Raw genomic sequence first — 20,419 nt, forward strand, 5'->3', positions numbered from 1 at the left:
CATTTTAACCTGTGTATAAAGACCATTTTCCATTTGTCCCTTGAGTGGTCTTTATAAACAGGTTTGACTGCAGTCTCATTTTTTTTATTTTATATTGATCAATCTGATAATTCTGTTTTCAAATTATGCTATACCTGGTACTTTCCTATAGAATGCATAATATTTTGTGATATTTTTAATTTAATGGTACTTTAAATTTCAGATTGTTTTACCTTAAGTAAAATAAGATTTGTTTTCCACATTTAGATTGAAAGGAAAAATCGACATACAAATATTTAAGCCCAAAAATCCAAGGTGACCTTCTAGAGAAATATACAGAGTGCCACGCTGCCATTGTACAATAGCAGACACCCTCTAAACATCACACCTGTAATTAAATTACCTAATTACCATACAGGTAATACAAGATGGTGCCGTCTCCCCAGCGATGGAAGTGTTAGGTATCAAACTGGCTGATACCTGTCCAACAGCCCTCGAGATGCTGCTGTTTTTAATTCATCATAGAACCCTATTTTTTAAATGGATTAAATTACAAGTTATATTTCATGCATAATTCCTGCACCTAATGTAAGCTAAAGCTACAAAAAGGTTTAAGATGCAAGTATGACTTCATCCTAAAATTTTATGCAGATTAAAATAATTTTTTTCTTCTAACAGTTTTTTAATAAACAAAACAGAACCAACCAGATAGATACACCAAGTATAATTGTCAGAGAAGGTGGAAACCTAAAACTGATTTTTTTTCACTATATGACTAATCTGCTTAAACAGATTTCTTATACAAATGGCATTAAAATGAACGCCAGTTGTATGTAGATGTTACGGCGATTTATTTTAAGTTGTCATCATGTGATGTGATGTAAAGAAACTTTATACAAAGTCAAGTGACGATGCAGAATCATTCGCACAATTAAATAGTCACACATAATCACAGAGTTAAGAAAACATTTTAAAAGTGTATTTACCTGATTTCACCTGTATTAATACCTGTATCTTTTATCTATTTAAAATTCAGACACACCTGTCAATAAAGGAAATGGAACTGACACAGCTAACCTCAAACCCTCAACATTATGGATGTTATGTCATAACTATATTCACAAACTGAATCATTGGACAACATCAATGAATGGCTCGATACATCATGTGATCGGCGTGAGTGTTAATGACTGTACATCGGTGTTCATGCCATTGACATTATAATCTATTACAAAATCTTTAATATCTAGTCCAAGTAGTCTCCCTTTACAAGTCAGAGATCTAATTGATACTGATGTGGTGTGTTGTCAGGGTAATTATACACACAAATCAAGGTTCATGATCAACCTCTGACCCCAAGCAGGTGTTCTGTGAAATTGGAACGCCAGGAAACTATCAAATGATGATATAACTTTTACACAACATGGTCAAGTGTTCAGAAATTGACATTGAAATGGAAATCCTCAATAGAATCAGGATGACATCACATCAATATTAAATCATGTGGGCTTTTTTTAGGTGGTCTGTTGATCAAAATGTCATGAAATCAATTTTAGATCAAAAGATTTTTTTTTGGCTTAGGTGAAAGAAAAATACATTTAAGTATCCAGAAATTGAAATCAATAGCAATTGGGGCTCAAAACCACTGCAAGTTTTCTGAAGGTAAAAAAAATCAATTGTTAAGGACATAATCAATATCTTTAGCTTTGTAATGCATGAAATAAACAATAGGTGATATATGCCAAAATCAAGTGACCAGAAACATTACTTAGGCCACTGGCAGGACAACACAGGCTAATGTCCAGCCCTAACTGACCCCAGAAGAGCCTTCTAATATCATCAGACCACATTAATCTTATATTGGGGGATGGGGGTATACATACATGAGCTGTTTAATCAGACACCCAGCTCCAGTAAATCCAATATCATATTTTAGATTAGAGGCTTCACTAATGACTGGTGTGATAAGATTATGGGCGGACTATCTTTGTTTGGTCCAACAATGATTCTATCGATGATGTATTAGGCGCGATGTATACGCAGTTAATCTGCTGAGGTTCATTTTCAAACCGGCTCCTTCATAAAGTGCAAATGAGTTTAAATAATGACCAAAACGGGTAAAAATGAATTCTAATAGACTCATTAAATTACAGTCTTGACAGGTCCAATCGGTCAAAATCACCTGTCTTGGGGTTACCATGGTAACCAGGTGAATAGTGCGACTGCCCTGATGGATGGCCTGAGCGACCCCCTACCCTCCATATGATTGTAACACAACACCTCATAACAGACTAAAAACCCTTCATATAGTCAAATGTGTTTTCTTTTCTATTCATAGTCACAAGATCTCTTCACCTGGGCTAAATATAATAACTATAATATAGGGCCAGCACAATAGATAATCAAAGACTGATGAGTCGCGACTATGAAAAGGACATCGTTCATACAGGTATCCCTATCAGTCATTTAGGGGGAAAAAAGGTTGGACATACTAGCTTAACCTAGTAGAGAAACAAGAGGCCTAAAGGGCTGCATCACTTATTTGACATATATCCATTTCTGTTTTAATCTGTTCTCATCCATCCATGATATCCCAGGGGTTACTATCACTGTCATGGATATAATGAGAGTGATAGTAACCCCTGGAGTTTTGAGGATGGTTGTCACCTTTCTTCCAATAATTTCATTTTCACTTGTTTTTCATTATAAATCCTAATTTTTCTTTGGTACTCTAGACTGATTACTTTGAGTTTCAGATAGCTTTCTTGAAATTGTAAATTATGAAAATGTCTATTGCCAATGTTATATAGGTCCTCTGGGCCTTTTGTGTGTGTCAAAAGGCAAAAATTAAAACTTAAATCTGCATGTAAAGTGTGATGTATAATATTGTATGTCTGTACCTTAGAAACCAATACATGCATTTACATGAACCACCTGTCTTTAAAACTCGGCTATGATTACACCCCCCAAAGTTCTATCTTTGAATCAAAAACATATGAACGTCATTGCACTGAAACTTCCGCTACCGACATTATTTACATAAATTTACATAATTACGTCTTTAAAGATAACTGCAATATTCACTGCACGGAATACTAAATTGGTATTAAAATGAATTTAAACACATGTTTTAGAAATTAAATTTTATTTGAAATTCTGCTTCTTGATTAAAAAAATGATATAAACAGAATGAGTCAGGATTTATATAAACAGACCAGGGTCTCATATATTTCAAGTAAAGTTTTAAATAACATCATATAATGATCTGAACTTGTCCCAGCGTTTTGATATTTAAGCATCAAAATATTACATGTTCAGGCATCCAATTTCAGTAATCAACAAAAAGAGTATATTTTAGATGGAATATTTTTTGTGGTAATGAATATAATGCAAATTTTTATTCCAAGAATCTTTCCATGTTGTAAACCAATATCTATATACCAGTATATATCAGGTATGCTCTGTTTTTCCACTATTCTCATTGGCTTATGATGATGTGGAGGTTAATGTTTCCGAACCTCAGGTTTCTATTTTAGAAATCCAGGTTAATATTGCATTTGTAACTTCAGAAACAGGTCATTTTTTCATATATAGCTTACTTGCATGAACTTGCACACTATATTTGATATAATCCTATACTACAGTAGTGTTGTGGTAGACTGGTAGTTGGCCCTGCAGGTAGGGCGTAAGAATTGTACCTGCTGCCCCTATTGCATGATCGTGAAGGCGACTAAATTTAGGATCTTATCTTTTCTCTTCTTCCTAACTGACTTTATCTTTCCTAATGCCTCCCTTGACACCGCCTTACTTTTGGCCTTGAGTTCATGATCAGCGTTCGCCCCAGTGAGGAAGGGTCTGGGTTATGTCCCTTGGCCGAGAACTTTATCCGATTAATCGGTTACGGGAAACAAGAACATATCATCGACATTGGAAGCTAGGCTCTAACAAGTCGTCAATCGATTATATCCGATGATCGACCCACCACTACTTAAAACACAACTAAATTTTTTGAACCATTAATGTAAATACTACTATACATTCTGCCAAGCCAATATGCTTTCTATTGATGTTGGACTGGTGAAATACTGGTGAGACCTTGTTTGCTAATAGGATGTACACAAATATTCCAAACGCTATCATTTGTACTAAAAAATACTGAAAAGATTGCAATCAAATTCACACCTTACCCTTGTGTTCCAATTACAACATGAAATGTTGACAATGTATGTTAAATACAGGAACAGGATCTACCAATTATCGCGTGTCACTTCAAAAAATATTTACCATTGGAATATAAGTGTGCAATATGAACTACCTGTAACGACTTTTTAATACAAGTTATGCACTAGTAAAAGATCTTTTAGCGAAAGTAAATAGTTCTGATCAAATATAAGAAGCGTGACAAAACTGTTCGACACTCCAAACAAGATAAAAATCATCAATGTATGTAAAATAGGTGTGAGAAATTGTAGCTCTTTAGGTGGCCAAGGTATGCACGGTCATTCCAAGGGTTAATGAGAGGAACACGGAACAATCGACGTATGTAAAGCGTGGGGGGTTTATAGGGCAGCGGGATTGTCCCCTCCGTATGACCACAAGGCGTTGACCAAGAAAACTGACAGGCCCTGAGCTGTATAAACGACTGTTTGATAGGTATGACCGAGTGGACAGATTTCACAGCATTATCTCCTCAAACCTTATTGGTTATCTGTTTGTGGAATACACTGAAATTGGCACTTGAAATTGACAGCCACTTCAAGTTTAACAGCCGATTTAAATGTGTATCTGTATTAATCAGTCTGGACACCTGTAGGTATGAACGATCCGGCTCGACTTAGGACTGGATGAGATCAGTTACACTAAAATTGTATTCAAGTGAAAATTCAGAAATATAAATATACATTTTTTTTTTTACGTAAGTCAGCAATAGTCAGTCTAAGCTTAAGAATCTTATGATATAAGGTACAACGCACCTGAAGACAAGTGAATATTATGTAAATTGTATATATGTACAGATGAACCTCACCAACTTTCAAATTAAAATTTGTATTTATAAATCAAGTACTCGGTTGAATTTGAAGAATTTTGAAGTATTCACTATACAATTTATATTTATTTCAAGTATTTTGAAGCATTCTTTATACTCAAGTATATATATAATTCAAGTATACTTCAGGTTAACATGATTTAACTGTACATAAAAGGCTTGAATGGAAAAAGACAGTTGGGTACACCAAAATATTACTTCCTAAAATATAAACAGTGGTGGAAGAGGAAATCTTGAAATAGGTCCTTCATGAAGAAAACGAATACAACAGCATTCAAATTATAAAGGATTTGGTAGCATATTCCCTTCCATAAGATTTGCGATTATGTGATAGACTGGTGTTTGTAGCATTTCATTCTAATGCAATAAATGTTGGCTTTTCCTGAATCTAGTGCATGAATTAGAAATTAAGAAAATCTTCCACTTGAAATTTGAGTTTTAATCCTTTACAAAAAGGAAATTAATTTGACACACCGGCAAAGTTTGAGAAGGTCTTTACAAATGTTAATTTCAGACACTTAAAACTAGACCTGAAAATAAATTTCTTGCCCTATTTGAATAATTGTAAGAGTTTAATTTCAGTTGCTTTTAAAAGTTTAAGCCGACAGTTTAATACAAGTCAAGAATTGAAATCAGAGAGCTCTGGATGCAGATGGTTTTATAGTACAAAATGTCCTGCTTGATCATCAGTTCTCCACTGACAGTTCATCTTCATGTTTATTTTTTATCTGTGTCAACCTAAGAGATATATGGAAAGATATTTTTCTGTATAGAGTAAAAAATATGAGTTCAAAATAATTGTTGATTTTTTGTTTTATATGTCCACAACAGTTCATAAATCATCTACAAGCAAAATTTCCAAAGTAACACAATACCTCCATATAACAATATTTGACAGATGGTTTGAAATAATATACTGGAAAATTATTCAAAACATGAAATGGATCCAGAAACATGATATCTGTGCCCTGACTGGTACGGAATAAAGAAAGAAGAAAGTGCTTACCGTAAAAGGGACGTTGTAAAAGGGACGGTGCTACATGTACGACTGTTTAGAGTTATGTCCTAAAACTGATGTACTTTGAAGATCCTCAAAAAGGACTGGTCCTTTTCATGAAATCTTATCTGTGATAGCTACACTTGCTAACCTGTAATTAAAGAAAAAGAAAACCATTGTTCATGGTAAAAGTTTACACTTTAAAGACATTTAATCTTGACACGAGCCTTGGTTCACACTATCAGTCAATAATGATAATTTACTGTTTGTTTGATCATCCTGGTGATCTTGTGTCTTTAACAGTAAAAATACTGGTGGCATCTCTCGAGATCAGGGTTATAAGAGAGACGATGTCTTTAGTTATACAGCTGTATAGATCAGCGGAGAGCTTTAATCTGATAACACCGAGTCAATTTTTTATCCTAATTAATAAGCATCGTAAAGTTACGTCAAGGGTAAATGATCACAGTAGCAATCCTAAGTTACACAGCAATATCCTGGTACAGCATTTAATTACAAGTTAACAGCACATGTTGTTACGATATCATCAGGAAATTAAGGGCTTATCAATGCTATGTCTGGTCGAGGTTAGATGGCAGATGTACATAATGTAAAGAGACTTAAGGAAGCCACAACAACATACAATTATAAGTAGCCAGCATAGCTTGAGTTATTATTCAGAATTACATAGCTGAAATTGAGCAAAATATAAAGTTATTACAGTAACCGGTCAAAGGTCACTGCCAAGAAGTCCAAATATAAAACTGATGCATAGGGACTTGTGTAACATAGTCAGTGTAATTGTAAAATATGAAAATTACTACTATTAGTCTAATATTACTATCATACAGTTGATAAACTGAAGCAAATTTTTTTTTTTTCAAAATAGGTCAAATGTCATGTTCATGGTCAAGGTCGGTAGATTAAAATGTGGTAACAATCTGTTGTGTCTGGAGCTATAGGATCTTCATTGCTCTAAATTTAAACCTTTTTTTGAAAATAAGATATCGTTTAATTGCACTTTGTTTGAAAATAATAGAAAAACTGTTAAGGTGATATTAACCCCTTTCACTTCTCATTATCCATTTACAGATTATTGAATGGCTATTAGCAGTAACTGTAAAGAGTTGATGCTATAGTGCTGACCCTTAAAGAAACCCTGTTATACATTTTAATTGGATTTCTCTCTTCCACCAAACCTCTAACACTTGGAAATGATACTATCTAAACAGTCTACCGGTGGTCTAGCTGAAACCAATAGGGCTGTACAGCGGCATTTAGAGTACAAATCAAACATTTCCCTGTGAAAACAAGAGCTGATTGGCTCCGAGGGAGTCATGTTAAACCCCGAAGACTTTTACCTGTCACATCCTCACACCAACAAACCAGGGCACCTGTTGACATAATTGGATTTTGCAATTTGATAACAAATAAAAAAATTTCAAAACATAAAATATCTAATTTCTGTGTCAATATTGTTTTATACTCAGACTTCGTTAGCATATAGAGTTATTGACTCAGATTCAACAATCATTATAACGTCAATTCACGTCACGTTCCTCTCCATTATCGAACTAATTCTCTCTCTTCCCCTGTGTACTTATCACAATTGATTTGTGTGTTATATTTCTAGCAAAAACAAACATGAACATTTGACTCCCTTCCTACCCAGAAAAGATGTCAAATATGATGTTTTTTGGTTTTGTTTTTAATTTTATTTCCTATCAACATGGTATTCTTGATCCTGAAAAGATAAACATAAATATTTCTCATCTTTTTTTGAGATTTCCAGACTCTCAGAATCAAAGTAAAATTTCATTTTCTAACATTTCAAACTTAAAATTCAACGGTTATATAATGCTTTCATTTCCTTTCAAAATTAGGAAAATCAAGTTTCCCAGTTGGTAATTTAAAACAACATATTTAAAAAGCTAAGAAAATATGCAGAAATTGCAGCGAAATTCAGAAAAGAAGTTCAGAAAACATACTTGTACCATAATCTCCCATTCTTTACATGGTTCAGATGTTCAAGTCACACTGAGATATAGCTTTTCGTATTCCATTATGCCTTATACAGACTAACAGAATGCAAATTACTTCACTTGTATGTGAAAAATTTAGCTTGTACCAACAATGTAAAGAGAAAACCCCTTTTTCTTCCAGTATTTTGCTGTTTTGACATCCAACAGAAAGAAATGCCAACAGGTGCGTTGAGTTACGGACCCTGAAATGCACCTGGTTGTCCGTCCCCTCGCTGAGCAATCCCAGGGACAGATATCTATGACATTCCCTCCCACAAAGACACTGCTGCTATTATCAAACACCCCAACTCAGCCTCTGCAAGTTGTCAAATAAAATCTTACTTTTTCTAGAAGTCTGGATAACGAAAGAAAAACTGCAAGCAATAGGATTTAAGTGTAACAAATAAAATGATTAAATTATTCTCCATTTTAGATTTTTATCAGCACATTACATCATTTTTTAAATTTTGTTCTTAATCTTAAACAAGCTAACAGTGCATTATTCCATTAGTTAATATTCCTGTATGTGAAAGCTGTATCAGCTTAACTTGCGTGTAATTCGAAATTCATTTCCAAATCAAAAACATGACAGCACTTCCAAAAGTCTTTTATTTAATAATCAACATTTCTGGTAATCAGACAACAATTTAGAAATATTGCATTTTTTAATTAACTTTAAAATAACTTATTTTCATAACTTCATACATATACATTATGTATGGAAGTTGACAAATCTTTGAAGACCGAATCATGGAACCCAATATGCAATCAACTGTAAACATCCTCTAACACATCATTACTTCAGAGCAAGGAATGCAGAAATATTTATATAGGCCTAATGTCGCTGGCTCAAGTGTTTTTTCAATATTCTCCAGAGTAAATTGTCATATGCCATGGGGCTTCCCTCAGCACATGGCTTTCATTAACATCAACCAAGCCATTTCTTACTTCTTGACTTCCCCCCAAATTCCCATAACAAACTGGTAATGTAATATCTACAGAGAAAGATGTTTGTTTATTCTAAAACAGCTTATAATTCAACCAGAACTGCTAACATATCTAATATACTGGAAAACATTTAAACATCCCTTCAAGCCATTCTCTCCCAGACAAGAAAAACATTTAAAACAACCTCAGAAATCCTAGAGGTTCGCGCACAAAATCTGACGCAGAAAAACAAAGTTACATGGGTTTTTTTCTGTGTTATGTTAACCACACAAAAGCAGACGTAGTAACAAAATTAGTTTGTTTAATTTCTGTAAGTGTTTGTTTATGACGCAGAACACTTTAACAGCCAAACAGACATTATGTCAGACTAAAATATTCACACGTAAAAAATTTTGATGCTTTTAACAGGCTTTATCTCATTTGAGCACAGAAATGACAGGAAAAAATAATCATTTACTTAACATTGTTTATAAAACACACTTTGCCAATTTAATCCTTCAGAAATCAAGGACCTAGCTAGACGAAAAGTTTAGATTTTTTTCTGCCAAAACCTAAGACAGACATAGATCTTCCTCACCCTTGAGCAGAGTTATCTGCCCTTGTAATTAAATGTGGACTGCTATATATCATATGTTGATTACTAATTAAGAACAAGAGCTTTTGGAGAACAGCAAAGCTCGCCTATTCAGAAGAAGTTGATGTTCAAGTATTTATTATTTAAACATGGAAATATGACAAATTAACAGACTCAAAAACTCCCTAAAGGGCCCCAAATTGGTTGCATTATCACGTTCAGCATCCATACACATTAGGAAAATAAAATCATAAACATTTATGATGACTTATGCTTAAACAATTGACAAAATAGGAACTTGCTCAAAAACTTTAACATGGAAATATGACAAATTAACCGACTCAAAACCCCCCTAAAGGGCCCCAAATTGGTTGTATTATCACGTTCAGCATCCATACACATTAGGAAAATAAAATCATAAATATTTATGATGACCTAAGCTTAAACAATTGACGAAACAGAAACTTGCTCAAAAACTTTAACGTGAAATGGGACGCCAACGCTGACGCCGACGTCGGGGTGACAACATTAGCTCCCCCTATTCTTCGAATAGGCGAGCTAAAAAAGAACAGAATATCTCATTATAATCAATACCTCTTCCAATATGTAGACAACTTAAGATTGAGTATTTTTATGCAGAATTATATACTCCTAATATCAGGTATTGATTGTAACATAGAGTTATCTGTTCTTGGCTTGAAAATTTCCTTCATGTTTTTACCTAAGAAAATTATTTTCTCTCAAATTGATGATGTAAATCTCACAAATGATGTAATCAGAGTCTGTATCACCAAAAGTGCCAATGACGGTAAAAAGAATAATGTACAAAACACTAAGTGTTAATTTGAATTAAACAGAGTTGGGTGAACAGACAAAAGGCCAATGACCCGATCATGATGCTATAATGTGTTAAAATAAGCTGCTGAAGGGAAAAAAATGTAAAACATAAATTTCAATTTTTATCAGTCAATCAAGTATTAAATTAATTTTAGATGCTCTTTTTTCATAATGAACCAGTTATTCCTATTTCATGCATGGTTTGGTACGTACACACGCTGATGATGCAGTTCATTCTGTCCACAGTGGGACATCCAGTCCTCTTTCTATAACGTCCAATCACTTTCTGTGCGAGATATTCCGACCAGAGGAACCCGTCACTGTGACGATAATATAAAACAGCATAATGGCGGCTATAATGGATGGTGTGAATTTGTCAGGCAAAACCAACATTTTCAGCTTATCTGTTTAGAAAGTGATTAACTTAGCCACTGATAATGCAGAATCGTTCAGTTGTGAAAATTAAACATTGTAATGAATGAAGGTAATCTGTCTCGCATCATTACCCTCCACCGTCTTAAACGATAAAACTGTTCATCATATTGCGATGGTTTTTATCCTAAATTATGTCTGTATTACCTGTTATTATTAAAATCTCTTGGCGTGAAAAAGCAACAACACCATTGTAAAGACAGAATTTCTTCTATAAGATATCGGGTGTCACCCCCAGCGGGCGGTAGATAGCGACACTTAAGTAGCATCACAACCAAGGGGAATAACCTCAGATGTAAAGCTGACTCCCTAGGGGTATGGGGATGTGGTTAAATGACCTGGATTAATGTGATGTGGACACTAAATCTATTCATATGTGATATACTGAGTAGATTATTTACAACAGTCCCAAAGGGTCGGTTCAATTTCTCTGGACATAAAACTGACCGCTGAAAAGTACTCATAGTCAACTATCTTCATATTGTGACCATTGACTTTGAAGATATTAATGGAGGGATAAATAGTACACTAATGTTTTGCTATCGATCCCTTTTATATGGATGTAAGGAAGCTATTAAGTTGAATTTAATTACATCAGTTCCATCAAAATTTCATTAAAACAAAGAATAATTTCCAAGATTTTAAATTGTACTCTGGACACAACAAAAGTTGCTGTAACGGAATCCCCATGATTTTGACTTTCAACACTTCTAAAGTTATTTCATAATACTCATTATTTGATTGACCCATCTATTGGAATATTACAAAACGTTGAATAACTTGATTAAATAGAAACTCAAAATAACTACCAATAATGGCAAAATTTGGTCAAAATCCATTCAGTAGTTCCTGAGTAGCAATTGTATGCAACAACCATATCAATACTTAATTTTAGATGACTGTGGAGTGAAAAACAAATAATTTGATAAATCATTCTGACGCAGTAAGGACAGTCATAGCATTACATATGACAGTATTCATTCTATTAAACAAAATAATAAATCGTCCCCAAACATGCAAATTTTGTGTAGCGAGATTAGACTGGATCGATCATCAGTGACCTAGTAGCTTCGAGTCGGTAGAGCACGCGGCTAGTGTTTGGAGGGTCCCGGATTCGAATCCCTGTCTGGCCGCTCCTGTTAAAGAATTGCGCCCAACTAAATAACCCACGGTGGTGGTGTTTGGAAGGGTCTCTTGTGTCTTCGAGGACGTAGTCTTCGAGAAAGGAGGGCGGAGTGTAGCGGGATTGGATTGGGTCGATCATCAGTGACCAGGTAGCTCAGTCGGTAGAGCACTTGGCTAGTGTTCGGAGGGTCCGGGTTCGAATCCCAGTCTGGCCGCTACATGTTCTCCTCTCCTGTTACATTTGTATTGTTGATTTATTTTAGTTTTCTTGCTAGGAAATCTGTTTTCTGATTTTCCTTGAAACACTATAACCATACCCAACTCTCCAGTCTCCCAATAAAATCTCTTTCTTCATCTTGGGTTTTCTTGGAGAAACAGCCCTCCAGGTTACGAGTTTGAAAACTTTGATGGGGCACTTGCCAGGTACTGACTGTAGGTTATGTTTTTTCCTGATATTCTGGATTTCCTCCAACTCCTGAAACTGGCATGTCCTTAAATGACTTTGGCTGTTAATATGTAAAATAAAATACACCTAAACCAATTGAGCTCAGGTTGGCGAATTTTTCCTGGTACTCAGGCTTTTCTTCACCTCCATATCCTATCGCATCCTTAAATGATCCCGACTGTTTACAAGACGTAAAAACAAAATAACCTCAAGCTATGATGCTCAGATGAAAAATAAATAAAAATTGACATACAGTTAGCACCAGGCAACTGTCTTAGGTAGGCTTTGAACTTGCAGTCGAAAATGAAGGTAGCCTTTTGAGCACCCTACTCACTCTAATATTGCATCATCAAACCAGGTAGGTTAGTGAGCTTCTTATCTAGGTAACTGTCATGTCGTTACCACAATACATCTGACTCAGGTAGTCAAAACACGAAGCTTAGTAACTTTGTCAAAGGCCTTCAGTCTCTAGGATGGGTAACCAAGTTTGCTTTATCATCTAATGTTGCTTACAAAACAAATGCTTTGTTTTTCAAGAATTTCATCAACAGCGAGGATAACAGATTTACAAATCTTTTGATGAAAACCTGAAAGGTACCAAAAGATTAATTTGAGCTTTAATTTAAACTAAAACAGGACAAAGGTAACCTTTTGTGCATCCTTAATTTCCTGCATTTGTTCCCCACATATTTCAGTGTAACAGGGCGAGAGTAGTGTGCTTCCAGCTGTGCTCAAACCTGCGACCCTGGACTTTAGCTAAAGGGAAATTTCCTCTACAGGGATAGAATTTAATTTTTAAAGAAACTATCCATTTTCGGCAAGCCTTCAACTCGCCAATACAGTAATTTGCTTGCCTCTTTGAAAATTAAAGATTAAGATCAAAATTATAAGCAATCAAATTCGTTGACATTTATTATATTTATTTATTGTAGGACATTTTAGTGTCAATGAAATGGTGTATAATAACAGTTTATTATCAGAATGTGCCATTTTATGCAGATAAAAACTAGTTAAATATGATTAAAGTATCACGTCTGATTCTCTGACTGTCTATATATTGAGAATAACTACTGATGCATACGCTCGCCATTAAGTACGCTTGCAAGTACAATATTTTTCAACTCGTCAAATAAAAAATCAACTCGCATTTGGCCAGTTGGCGAGTGTTAATTTCGAACCCTGCTCTAGTGCAGATTTAGAAAGCGTCATATCAATATTTCCAATTAAAACTACTACCAGAACATATATTCCCCATTTTCAAATGTTTTCATCCTAGAACATAAACCAACCCAGTTTTCTCTCCAATGAATGGTTTCAGCAACATGCATAATAGGGAGAGAGTAGTGTGCCTTCAGCGAGATCAAACCCCAAACCCCAGACTCGATGGCCACCTCTCTACCGGCTGGTCTAAAGTGAAATTCTCTCTAGCGTGAGGCAACTGTAACCTGCTACATTAGAATTTCATCAGTTTTTTCCTCTCAAAATTTGAATAATCTGATAGAAAGGTTTATTGGATATGTGCTGCACTCTAAAAATTATGCCAGATGTTTGACCCATCTAGTACATAGTGAGGAAGGGGAAACAACTCTTATAAAATATCAAAATAAAAATCTATGGTCATTGAAATGAGTGCCATACAAACATCTATTTTGCTCTGTAATATGAAATAAAATGTTTAACAAAACCCAATGTTCTTTATTATTACTATTCTTATCTAAAAAACCTATCTAAATCATTATCGATAACTTTTATTGATAATTGTTTCTATGGATTGATCTTTTAATCACAACAGGATAAGGGAGATAACTCCTATGACGCACATCTTGTTCCTGTTAGAGATGAGTTGGACAGTTCAACCACAGCACATTAGATGTTCTGACAAAATATCATTTATAATACATATTACAAGTAGCGTATTTGCTTTTAATGTTTATGGTTTTCTTTAAATACATGTATCATTGATATACCCCTACTATGTTCATATAATAAGCCTATGATATTTTTTTTTCAATCTAGAAGCAAACGCCTGTGCAATAACTTTATATCGTGTCTGCAATATTTATGCACAGTCCCCCAAAGAAATGCACCATTATGTACAACGTTTCCTGCAGGCCGAGTGGGGAGGAAGAGGGATTCGGGTTGGGGATCAATGGCCATAAAATTCATAATGGCCATCATCGGTGTAATTTTCGACATCAACTTTAGACTCACGTTCAATTTTTAAAGTGTCGAACCATATCGAACAAGAGAATTTTTTTCAACCAGACTTTTCTTACATATATCGGCGACATTATCAATCCTTGTGCTCTGGGCATGGAGACTGGGTAAAGTGGATTAATGTCATGTTTCTGACGGTTGCCGATTGAGATACAATGTCAGATTTTATACAATTCATCTATACGTGTAAATATGAAGAATGTGTTACATACCTACAGACAATTCATGATCTTGACCGGACCGAACTGTTTTAGTCGACGAGCGACGCATCTTAGGCATAAGAGGACCATGTTTTGCACGTGGCCACAGCTCGCGTGAGTGGTGACGTAATACGACAAATAGCCTAACAAATACGAAGATGTGCTTTCATATTTTTTTCTGTGATAAAACTACAGGCGAACTTTCTGCATGAGGAAATGCTAACATTTCGAAAGCTGAATAAATGCGTAAGATCATGTAATTCTATTAAAGGCGAAAAATGAGTATTATTTCTTTTCTAGATTGACTTCTAATTTTTATTATAACCTACATTTTTTGTACGTTATTCTACTCTCCAAAAAACAACTGCCAGTACCGTTATGTGACTGAAATTGACATTTCCAATCAAACAAAATGCTAATACATATATGCATATCTAGTTTAAAACCAAGAGATGTGGCAGATAAACTATAGTGATGAAATGGAAATTGATTTAGTGTTACTGGCATCTTGCATGTACCAACAGTATGGTATATAGTACCATGTAGAGTATGATTTTTATCGTTTTTTGATCTGGACCTCTAAAATGTTTAAAAATGGTCTTAAGGCACTCTGGTGGATCCATTATTATATAATCAGTAACTAATTCTCAGATCCCTGTGCCAACAGTATCGTGCGTCGGCATCGTTCGTTACTTTACAACCATCTGACCAGAAACATATGATTATGTATATATGTTTCTGATCTTACATATTAGATTTCCCATGAGGATAAAGGCAACAACAAATGACATTACCGTGACATTATAGTAACACCTCGCCCCTCTCCAACACATATAGTATGTGTACTTCTTTTAAAATTTACATGTAAACTAGCGTTTTAAAGGTACATGCCTAAACTAAACATATACAATCACATTCTGAACAATTTAATTGAAATAAAATGTTTATTTTCATAACGCGAGTCGCCTTATGTTTCCCGCCGTCGTCCTAATTACCGCGTGTAATTAGCACGTGGCAAAACAGCGTAGGCCTAATGAATCTTTATTAATTACGCAGGCAATATTGTTTGGTGTTATTACCTCATCTTGCCATCGATATAGATTTTCCTATGTTATTGTTGTTTTTTGGAAATATTTAATTTTTTGTTTCGAAGACGTAGTGTGCATTGCTCTCTTTACTCATTTCCGTAATTTAAACGGGGGGAAATGTATTCTATACGTGTAGATATCTATTAATGCACCATATGTAACTAAATTCACATTTTCTTTGCAACAGTATGGTAAAGTACCATGTAGAGTATGATTTTAATATCTTTTTTGATCTGGACCTCTAAAATGTTTAAAAATGGTCTTAGGGCACTCTGGTGGATCCATTATTATATAATCAGTAACTAATTCTCAGATCCCTGTGCCAACAGTATCGTGCGTCGGCATCGTTCGTTACTTTACAACCATCTGACCAGAAACATATGATTATGTATATATGTTTCTGATCTTACATATTAGATTTCCCATGAGGATAAAGGCAACAACAAATGACATTACCGTGACATTATAGTAACACCTCGCCCCTCTCCAACACATATAGTATGTGTACTTCTTTTAAAATTTACATGTAAACTAGCGTTTTAAAGGTACACGCCTAAACTAAACATATACAATCACATTCTGAACAATTTAATTGAAATAAAATGTTTATTTTCATAACGCGAGTCGCCTTATGTTTTCCCGCCGTCGTCCTAATTACCGCGTGTAATTAGTTGACTATTCACTGCACCACGTGGCAAAACAGCGTAATGAATCTTTATTAATTACGCAGGCAATATTGTTTGGTGTTATTACCTCATCTTGCCATCGATATAGATTTTCCTATGTTATTGTTGTTTTTAGGAAATATTTAATTTTTTGTTTCGAAGACGTAGTGTGCATTGCTCTCTTTACTCATTTCCGTAATTTAAACGGGGGGAAATGTATTCTATACGTGTAGATATCTATTAATGCACATATGTAACTAAATTCACATTTTCTTTGCAACAAATTTATCTCTTTTAAATAAGTAGGCGTTATCATCCGTTATGTATCTCAAAATATAACAAGATTAACCAATTCTGAATGATAGATGTATATATTTGATAAACAAGGGGAGACATTGAGATATTTTTTGGATTTCGAATTTCCCCGGCAATCAACACTCTTTAGAACGTGATCGTCGTGTCAAAATAAAATATTAACAGCAAACTCAGAATTACCACTGTAACCATTTATTCAAATTTCTTGTTTTTTTAAAGGCGAATGTAACATCAAAAGATACTAAAGAGATAATTATAGTTTTTTTTTCTCTACCGCATTGCTTCTCGATTAAACCGGTAAGGCCGCAATAATAAAAGCGACCCAAGTTAAGATCGGGATCGTAACTGTGTTTTATGAATAAAGTGGAATAACACAGTCATTAAGCGTATAACTGACACCGAGTTGAGGGCACATGCATCAGAAACAACCAAGACCCAAACATGTTTCAGTCAATGGAAAAGCGTGACCCCGAAGAAGAAAGCAAGAAGGCCATGCAGATCACCATAGGAAATGTGGCCACATTTGTAATCGCATGCAGTGTCATCCGGGCGCGTGAGTATATTCCGAGGATTTCGGCTTTAGCCTACACCAAACCTTTGGCTTTTCTGACGCAATTTATGAAATAAAATTCTTATCTAGTAACGTTAGGCCTTCATGTATGGTAACATAAAAACATAAATGTATTTGATGTTGATAATGTCGTAGAAAACCTTTGTCCCTTGATAAATATCCACAAATATGTCGGACTTAATTGTGCTTTTAATATGAGATGTCTGCTTGACCTTCAAATAATTTATAAGTACAGTAAGTAAAATATTGAAAATTGAATGGTTTGATTTGTCAATATATTTTAGTGAAATGTCGTTGTAGACGCTGTCTTTATGCTATCTTTTACAGTCCCCTGGATACTGAAGCAAACAGATCTTGCATAGAAATGGTAACAACCAAATGGAAATCCTGTGTGTTGGATGTGAAAGGACTATTTGAGATACAGTCCCACACAGACAAGGGTCCAGCTGATTGGTCTGATTCTACAATTACTCAGTGACCATTGGGTCAACAAGCGTGACCGGGACGTCTTTCTTTTACTGAACTTCGCAAAATCTTTCAGTCTTAAGCTTCCATCAAATTAAGAATTACAAATTTACTTGTCACTTGTATGTGCTAGTGTTCGTTTTCAACATTAAAAAATAATGGTACTGTGAAATACAAAAAACTGTTTTTGATCTTTTTACTAGCAGCCTGATTTGAATCATCCATCCATGACTACAATGCAATATTGTTGTGCCTGAAAATTTAAAGGCACTGTTTATTGTGAGCTACTATGCGTCTATTGACATTCGCATTGCTTATCAGCAAGGTGTGATGACCCAAGTTCTTTGTCAAATCTATACTGTAAACTAACTTTCTTTCGCATGCAATTTACTTTCAAGATCTAAATAAATTTGCCAAAGTTTATCTCCACAATTACCGTCTACATTGATTCATAATTACTGATAGGAATTTTCTTTTGATTTTTCAATCTGTGAATTTCAATTTTTTTTCATTTCAGAATATTTTTATTGTAATATTACAATTGGGATTGGGCAACAGGCAATGCCTATATTAGCCCTCTTCAGAATTTTAATCGTCACAACTTATTTTGAAAAAGTAATCATGAAATTTAATTTCGCAAAAGAAAGTTAGTTTACTGTAATAAGGCAGACTGAAGTAACCGCGCCGTGCGTTAACTTTTCACATTTTGAACTTCTTCTCAAGTTCTACAGTGCCATTTGGCTGAAACTTGCATGAAATGATCCTGACATGGTCCCGACAAAGTGTTGTTATTTTTCGGATCGATTCCGAAATCCAAGATGGCCGCCACAGCCGCCATCTTGAAAACACATTTTGAACTTCTTCTCAAGTTCTACCAGTGCGATTTGGGCCGAAACTTACATGGAATGATCCTGACATGGTCCCCATAAAGTGTTGTTATTTTTCATGCAGATCGCCATCTTGAAATCCATTTTGAAATGCAAGATGCGATTTGGCCGAAACCATGAAATGAGACCTGACATGGTCCCGTACAAAGTGTTGTTATTTTTCGGGTCCAATCCGTATAAATCCAAAGATGGCCTGCCACAGGCCGCCATCTTGAAAACACATTTTGAACTTCTTCTCAAGTTCTACTACCGTGCGATTTGGCTGAAACTTGCATGAAATGATCCTGACATGGTCCCGACAAAGTGTTGATTTTTTCAGGTCGATCCGAAATCCAAGATGGCCGCCACAGCCTGCCATCTTGAAAACACATTTTGAACTTCTCTCAATCTCATGTTCTACTGGTGCGATTTGGCTGATACTTGCATGTAAGTGAACCAGACAATGTTCCCGGTGACAAAAGTGTTTGTTGATTTTTCGGGTCGATCCAAAAATCCAAGATGGCCGCCACAACAGCCACCATCTTGAAAACACATTTTGAACTTCTTCTCAAGATTCTAACTGGTTCGATTTATGTGCTGAAACTTGCCATGAAATGATCCTGACCTGGTCCCAGACATAGTGTTGATATTTTTTCAGGGTCGATCCAAAATCCAAGATGGCCGCCACAGGCTGCCATCTTGAAAACACATTTTGAACTTCTTCTCAAACTCTTTGCCTGTGTGATTTGGCTGAAACTTGCCTGGAGATGATCCTGACATGGATGAGCGCCACAAAGTATCTTTGTTACATCTCTGGTGATCCCAAATTAATTAAATTCCTACATATTATTAAGGCCCTTGGGCCTCTTGTTTGAAATAAAATTTGTTGAAGGAAATAGAAAATGATCCTTACATGGTCCTGATAAAGTGACACCATATGAAATTAATTTTACTATTGCCAAGGTTGTCAGATGACCGTTAAGGCCCTTTGGGCCTCTTGCTGCAGATCCATTCAAATTTGTGACATTTAATAACTCACGAAATTTATCAAAACCATGGTTTCATGCAATATAGTCTGTCGTAAGAATGATGCTTTAAAAGGCTACAAAGATAATTTGCGAATATAAACCCTCACGAATACATTTGAATCGGTAAATTGGGAAAATTTTACACACATGAAATACTAAGCACAAAAACGAAATTCTGTCCAGAAGTAAACCTTACAAAAATCATATTTAGAATTGATACTTTACAGCATAGTGTTGGTCACGTTCAGCAAAGGTTCAACCTTAAAAAGGTCAAGGTTAAATTTAATATTAAATTGGAAATTAATTAAGAGATTAGGGTTTTAGAATTGTACCTGCTGTCCCTATTGCATGATCGTGATTTAGAATCTTATCTTTTCTCTTCTTCCCAACATCTTCCTTGACACCAACCTACTTTTGGCCTTCAGTTCAACGAATCAGTTGAGCACTCGCCCATGTGAGGTAGGCCCTGGGTTCTGTCTCGTGGCTGAGACACAACATAGTCTATAAAATGGTAGTTTCTGCTTCTGCATAGCACTCATCAATAAGGGAATAGGATTCCATTATACAAGAAGCCACAACACGAATATACCACAGTCTCC

General features: G+C 35.1%; 1 long non-coding RNA gene across 1 annotated transcript; it reads left to right on the plus strand.

Annotated features, from left to right (window-relative positions):
• Positions 1-17,300: 17,300 nt before the first annotated feature.
• On the plus strand, positions 17,301-18,107 carry LOC138327606 (uncharacterized). The gene is made up of 2 exons (XR_011209075.1): positions 17,301-17,443; positions 17,789-18,107. It is a non-coding gene; the product is annotated as an uncharacterized lncRNA (long non-coding RNA).
• The last annotated feature ends 2,312 nt before the right edge of the window (positions 18,108-20,419 follow it).

This window comes from Argopecten irradians, chromosome 7 (genome assembly GCF_041381155.1).
Source record: "Argopecten irradians isolate NY chromosome 7, Ai_NY, whole genome shotgun sequence".
NCBI lineage: Eukaryota > Metazoa > Mollusca > Bivalvia > Pectinida > Pectinidae > Argopecten > Argopecten irradians.